Genomic DNA, 6879 nt, shown 5'->3' on the forward strand with positions numbered 1-6879 from the left:
ATCATTTTGCGCTGTCCCAGAGAGCGATAGGCAAAGGAGGAACTGTCCACCAGCTCCTCTTCCTGCCCCTGTAAGCGTCTATGGATAAATATCGTTCCAGGTCTAGTGTGTGTGGTGTCAGGCCACTCACCCTGCGTATGCTCCATCAGCAGACATGATCGAAGTCCCCTGGTTTCTTCTTCCTATTTTATATGTCAAGAACAAAAAGAAAATAAGATTTTGTTATTATTATTTTTTAACCATACATTCGGTATGGTGTATTATAATGACTTAAGCCTTTAACCCTTAATTAACCTGTAAGGGTTTTAGGAATTGTCCTGGGAAGTCCAGTAGAAGAGAGAAACTCAAAGCATTTTTTGCGATACCAGCAATGGGTTGCTAAGGCAGGGATGGCAAGCATAAAGCTCCTCATGTATCCATTGTACTCCCAGCGTCATGGAAAACATCAAAGCACTCTTTTCTGCTGACTCACTCCCCACCCAGAAGATTTTTTGCACAGCACTCAAGAAAAACACTGTAGTTAGTTGGAGTTAGCACCAGATACCCTCATGCCTGCTTTCTGAGATAAAGAATACACTGATACATTGATCATGTAACTGAAAGAGGATGCATCATCGGCCTCCACCACTGACTGGGAGGCCAGTGCAATGCATCTAGAATTTGTATTTAAAAAGCAACAATTCAAAAAATCGAAGATTTATTTCATTTCCCCAATAAATGCAGACACCGATAGGATCTAACAGCCTTCTTGCTCCTACCTCATTGCCATCAGTCACATATTAGCAGTCTTGGCTGAAATACTAAAGATACTTAAAGCTGAATATCATTCAAACCACAGTTTTGTAATATTTAATTCCACCGTGAAACTGAGCTATTATGAGATTACTGACAAAGAGAAGACACTATAGTGTAGTATTGTGTCGTGGATTTTAAAGTCAGCCAGATGTGAGTTTGTATCAATTTACTATCTCTTTGATCTTAAATAAGTTTCATAATATCTCAAACCTCAGTTGCTTCTCTATAGAATGGAGACAATAATGCTAATATTGCTGAAGGTAATTTTAATCTACCATGATGATTTAATATTATATGTCAAGTATTTAGTACAGAAGCTGGGATAGAATTACTGCCTAGTTAACGGTAGCTATTACTATAAATATATAAGTATCATACACTCAACTCACTGTATATCATGTGCAACTTTCCTATGCCTGGGGTAGACTTCTCCACCAACTATCATTCACCACACACACACACAAATTCAGGCAGCTGCATCCATGTGGATTTCTGATCATGTGAGTCACTGTTAAAAACCTTGGCTGCCCTGACCAAAACTTTTATCATTTTGCAAGCTGTTCCAGAAATGGGTCACAGAGTTTTTACAAAAATGTTTCTCTGTTAGGGAGAAAATAAAAGGATGGGGCTTTTATGTGTGAGTGTTTTGTTAGCTTCTCTGTTTTCTTATCAATTTATTATCTTTTAGAAAGAAATAGACCAGGTGAATTGTAACCACAATCACACCCCTGTGATACACAGAGGTGTCATTAAACAATAAGGATCTTGTCCCAGCCAATTATCCTAAGATCAAAATAAAGAAGGGGGTTAGCACCATGTTCTCTCCAAAGCCGAAAATCTCTAAAGCCGCAGAGGAGAGAACACCACTGCTGGAGAGGCGCTCCTTACCCAGAATGAAAACTGGAAGGAATCTTCTAGCTTCTTCCTTTTACCCACCTTCTGATCTCCTACCAGTCCTTTCTATTGGCCAAACATAGCAAAGCCATCTCACTCCTGCAGGTTGAGTCAGGCCCCTATCATACCAACCTACCAGGGGCAGGGATGGGCAGGACAGGATCTGGGTGCCAAAAGGAAAACAGCTGATAAGTCGGCCTTCCCTTCACTTCCTTGAAAATGCCAGCTCTTTCCATTGTCAGGATATTCATATATTCCATGTCCTCTTTCTATAATTATTTTCCCACCACTATTCACCTCTTATCATTCTTCAAGTCCCAGTTTAAATATTACTTCCTCAAAAAGACTTTCCTTGACTACCTATGTAAAATAGATCTCCTCTGTTATTCTTTCTTTAAAATCCTCTCTTCTTACTAACCTTTATAATTATATACATATCTTCTAATTATCTGTTTAATGTCTACCTATCCAGGGGCTAGGAATATCTGTTTTGCTTTCTACTGCATTGTCAGAATCTAGCACAGTGCCTAGCATACAATGAGTGCTTAGCACTCAGTAAATAGTAACTATAATTATTACGATCTTTTATTTTTAATAATAGTAGCATAATTGGATAATCAGTGAGAGATGTCAGCTCATTCTGAAATACATGTTAATTTCTTTCTGATGCTGTTTTTTTCTTCCTAATATTTAGTAAACACAAGTTGGATGTTTCAGTTCCATGAACACTTTTTAGACATTACCTAGAATACCAAATTTCTATATCTTGAGGCTTCAAAGACCATTAGGGAAAAATTGATACATTCCTTGAACTGTTGAAACAGAAACTATGTTGGCAAACTTGGAATAAATGAATTCTTTTCATCAAATAATCTGTAACTGAAAAGAGAAAAATGTATACAATAGAGCAATTTATCATCTGCAAAATCTCTTTATGCTTCACACATTCTGGTTTGGATCTTTTGATTTTTGTTCTTTAAATCTACTGAATGATAAATTTTCCTTTACATTTCATAGGAGACCTTCGTTATTTTTCTCCTATCGTCAATTTATTTTTTTCTCAGTAAAATTCAGCTCCCTTTTCTTTCTTAGCATTTTAACCTATCTGCTTCATGTGGGATAAAGAAATGCCCCATCTTTCGTAGATAAAATAAATCTCCACATAAACGGCGACTGTTTTGTCTTTAGAGACTTTGTCTCCAAAATTTCCCACATGTGCCACAGTCTTCTTAAGTTATCATACAGAGAACAATTCCTGCAATCTTGGGAAGTGAGGAGTTTGGAGGGCAACAGGTTGGCAACGGCGTGACTGAGGTGACTGTCTTGAGCAATCACCATGTATGGAGCTAAAGAGTCTACTTCCAGGTTCATTTTTGCCATTAGTCTAAGATTCATTTATTCATGAAACATTTATCAAGTGGCTACTGTGTGTTAGACACTATGCTAGGGCTAGAGATGCATTACAGATAAGCCGTGGCTCCTGTTTTCAGGGAGCTCATTGTGTAGTATAGGGAAACAAGAAAGTAACAAATATTTACAATTTATTATGTCTAATGCTTTAGGGAAAGTAACACAAAGCACTACGGGAAAATATGGAAGATCCCTAACCCAATTTTGGGCAGGTGTGAGAGTGGGGATGGTACAGCAAAGGCTTTCTGGAGAAAACGATGTTTGCGCAGAAAGATAAGTATGGATTGCCCAGACAGACAATAGAATAATGTTTCAGCAAAAGCAAACAGTGCTTGCAAAAGTTCATAGCAATGTGTTATTGGTGAATTATAAGTAATTTAGGGCCAGGTTCAGGACAGGGAAGGGAGTGAAAAATGAACTGAAAAAATGAGCAGATGTTGAGAGGTTTTGCATCAGGTGAGAATTTGTTCTTTATCATCAGGTCCTTCTGAACTAACCCAGGTTAAAAGGATTGATGACAGACAGTGGAAAGAAGAGGGACTTTTGGAGTCAGGCAACATGAGTTTGAAACTTGGTCCTGCCACTAGTTTGTAATCTTGGTCAAAATTTCTTGGCCTCTCTAAGCCCTAGTTGCTTTAGCAATACAAAAGATAATAATCTGCTCTAAAGGATTATCATTAGGGTTAAATAATATATGTAGTATCAGCACATTGCATGGTGCCATGTTAAATCTCAACTATTATAAAACAAATAAATTGCTGTAATCAAGAATATCCACACAGAGCTTTGAGTCCCATACTTAAGTGAACACAAACTAGAATCTTGTTACCAGAGAGACATTTGTCTGCCTGAACCTGTTTGGATCTTTTTGTTTTGTTTATTTGGCACTGTGTTTTTAATGGTGGTGTATATTTCACAGTTTGGTGCTATATCACTGTTTAATAAATGAGTTATCTAGAGTGAATTATTATGTCTTCAGACTTACTTAATCATGCTTCATTTCCTTCATGCCATAGAATTTTTTAGCTAAAAGAGGTTACAGAACTAATCTCTGGAAGCTGAAGAAAAAGCACAATGTTGGAATAGAAATATGTGCTAAGAGCAAACAAATTGAGTATCCATCAGGAGGGGAATAGTTAAATAAACTTATATTTCTATGCTACGAAATACTATGCACCAGCTAAAAGGAATGAGATTGCTCGCTGTGTACTGACATAGCTAGAGCTCCAAAACCTATTGTCAAATGAAAAGCAGGCTGCATAAAGATATCTTCAAAATGACATTATTTTCTTACAAAAATATACACACTCGTATAAGTAATATTATATTACTTCTATATGTGCTTATATATGCTTTCTAGGTTACATGTATATAGACACATAGAAAAACTTGAAGTATATACACTAAAATTATAAATGGCTATTTATTGTCACTTGAGAAGGTTTGTTGGGGCAAGGGGGTAAGGTAGTATTCCAAGGAGACATTAGCCTTTCAGAGACATTTAAATTTTTTTTACAGATAATATACTCTTGCCGTTTGTGTAATTCAACGTTTGTTTTCAAAAAAGAAACATGGAAAGATTAAGGGCTTTGAGGCTGGCTGAAACTGGCTCAAACCCTGGCCTCGGCAACTTGTTAACTCTATGACTTTTGGGAAAACATGACCCCTCTGTCTCAGTTCCTTCATCAGCAAGATGAGGATAGAGAACCTGTCTTGCAGGTTTGCTGCAATAACTGAAAGTAAACCTCCTTGTATATTATTAGCACTCCATGCATTAGTGGTTTCTTTCCCCTGTGCTGAATCCAATGGCTTTTTTCTTCTTTCTTAAAAAAAATTTTTTTTTTTTTTACAAAATAGGAAACGAAATACAAAGTGGCTAAGTCACTTCCACAAAACCATACAGCAGGTTAATGTGAGAGCAAGGGGTATAATCCATGTGTCCCACATTATAATAAAGTCAGCATTACACTCTATGGGGCATTGGGTTATGATGTGTATATGGCTGTTTATAGTAGTAGTTCCAAAGCTCAGATTCCAGGTGGCAAGTTTATTTGCTGATTTGTCATGCAGAGTACCAGTTTCTGGGCTTGGGCAACTGTTGAACAAAACAAACCAAGAAAGGCCAGGCAAGGTGTGCTGGGTAGACCTCCGAGGTTATATCTGGCATGACTGTTCTTTTGACCTTGCTGTCAAGGAAATCTAGCAGTAGATATCAGGGGCCTCGCTACAAGAAAAACATTGGTGTCAGGCAATAAATTAGTTAGCATGAAAGGATGTGGGGTCAAAAATGGACATCTGACATTCTTTTTGACCACCTAGAATCTGAACCCTCTTCCTATGTTTGGGTAATTTTTCGACTTTATGAGGCAGAGATTGACACCCACTGTATTAGTTGAAAATGACAGCTAATTTTCCAGCTGCCTTTGTAGCTAGGCTATAGTCAGATGACCTACGCTCTAGCAATCAGAAGTACCTTCCTTATCAGAGTCCACTTTCTTTAGAATGACAGAGATTATTTGCAGGCCTATGGTGAGTTACCCACCAAGGGCTTTTATTACTAATTTTAACTGAAGCCCTGAATTTTAATTTTAACTGTATTTTAATTTTAAACTCTCTCATGAATCCAAAACAGAGGGGATTTTGCTTTCTGATGTCATTGTATAGGAGCAAGATGCTCTATCACACTCTAGGTCAGGGAGCTATGCAATGGCACTCTGTGCCATTGTATACAGTTCAGTGATCTTAACCCAGATGAAACCACACCGGAGGTGGTTACACCTCCTGCTCCAGGAAAGAGGGTGTATTTCCTGGGAACCTCTAAGAACTGGTTGAACCTCCTGGTTGACTTTCTTGGAAGAATGAATGACTAAGTGAACATTTTCATATTTCTCCCCTTTTTGTGCTTTGTAGTTGCTGCTTGTCCAAAGTGCCTGAAGACTCTGCTTTCTGGACTAGGGCATGAGAACTTACTCCAGTGCCTATGTAGGACTGCAAGCTAAGCTTCTGCATCTTAGCCTTTAATAGGCATCCCAACTACTTGTAACATTCTGGAACTGTGTGGCTCCTTTCTGTCCTGCAGAAAAGAAGGACTCATGTCTGACACCTCTGAGGCCTCAGCCTCACCCATTTCCTGTTTCGATACCACTAAGAACATCAGTTCTATATTGGCTCCCAGTGGCTTTACATACATATATCCTGATAGTGTCTCACCTCAAGCTGCACCATACGCCTCTCACCTCCCACCCTAGGGAGGTGTTAGTGCTAAGATACGGAAGCCAAAGAAGCTGCTTATGGCCTATACATGTGAAACCCTGAAGGGCAGGGAGTTAGTATCCCATGAGGTAAACTTTCGATTTTAAAAAGTCAGCTGGTACATAAGTTCTTCCCCTTTTCTCCCTCTAGATGGACTTTTTTGAGATGCAGTTTATGTGACTTCTTGCTGGACGATCCTGTGAATGTTTTCAGTAAGTCTCAGTAGCTTCAAACTTGATTATGTGGTCTCATATTGGCTTCCCCTTTCCTCCTTCTCTCCCCTTGTTTTCTCATACCTGGAATTGCATCTCCTAATAGAGTAGAAGTATTATACCATAAGCTCATTGTCTCAGGCTCTGTTTTCTGGGTAATCCAAGCTAAGGCAATACCACAGAATTCTATAAACAAAATTACGCCAGTTTTGCCATCTTTGGGAGTTTTTCCTCACTTGGGAATCCTGTCTGAGTTTTCACTCAGTTATATCCTAAATGTGTGACTTTGGAAAAGTTGCTTAAGCTCTCTGACCCT

This window comes from Hylobates moloch, unplaced genomic scaffold (genome assembly GCF_009828535.3).
Source record: "Hylobates moloch isolate HMO894 unplaced genomic scaffold, HMol_V3 SCAFFOLD_12, whole genome shotgun sequence".
Lineage (NCBI taxonomy): Eukaryota > Metazoa > Chordata > Mammalia > Primates > Hylobatidae > Hylobates > Hylobates moloch.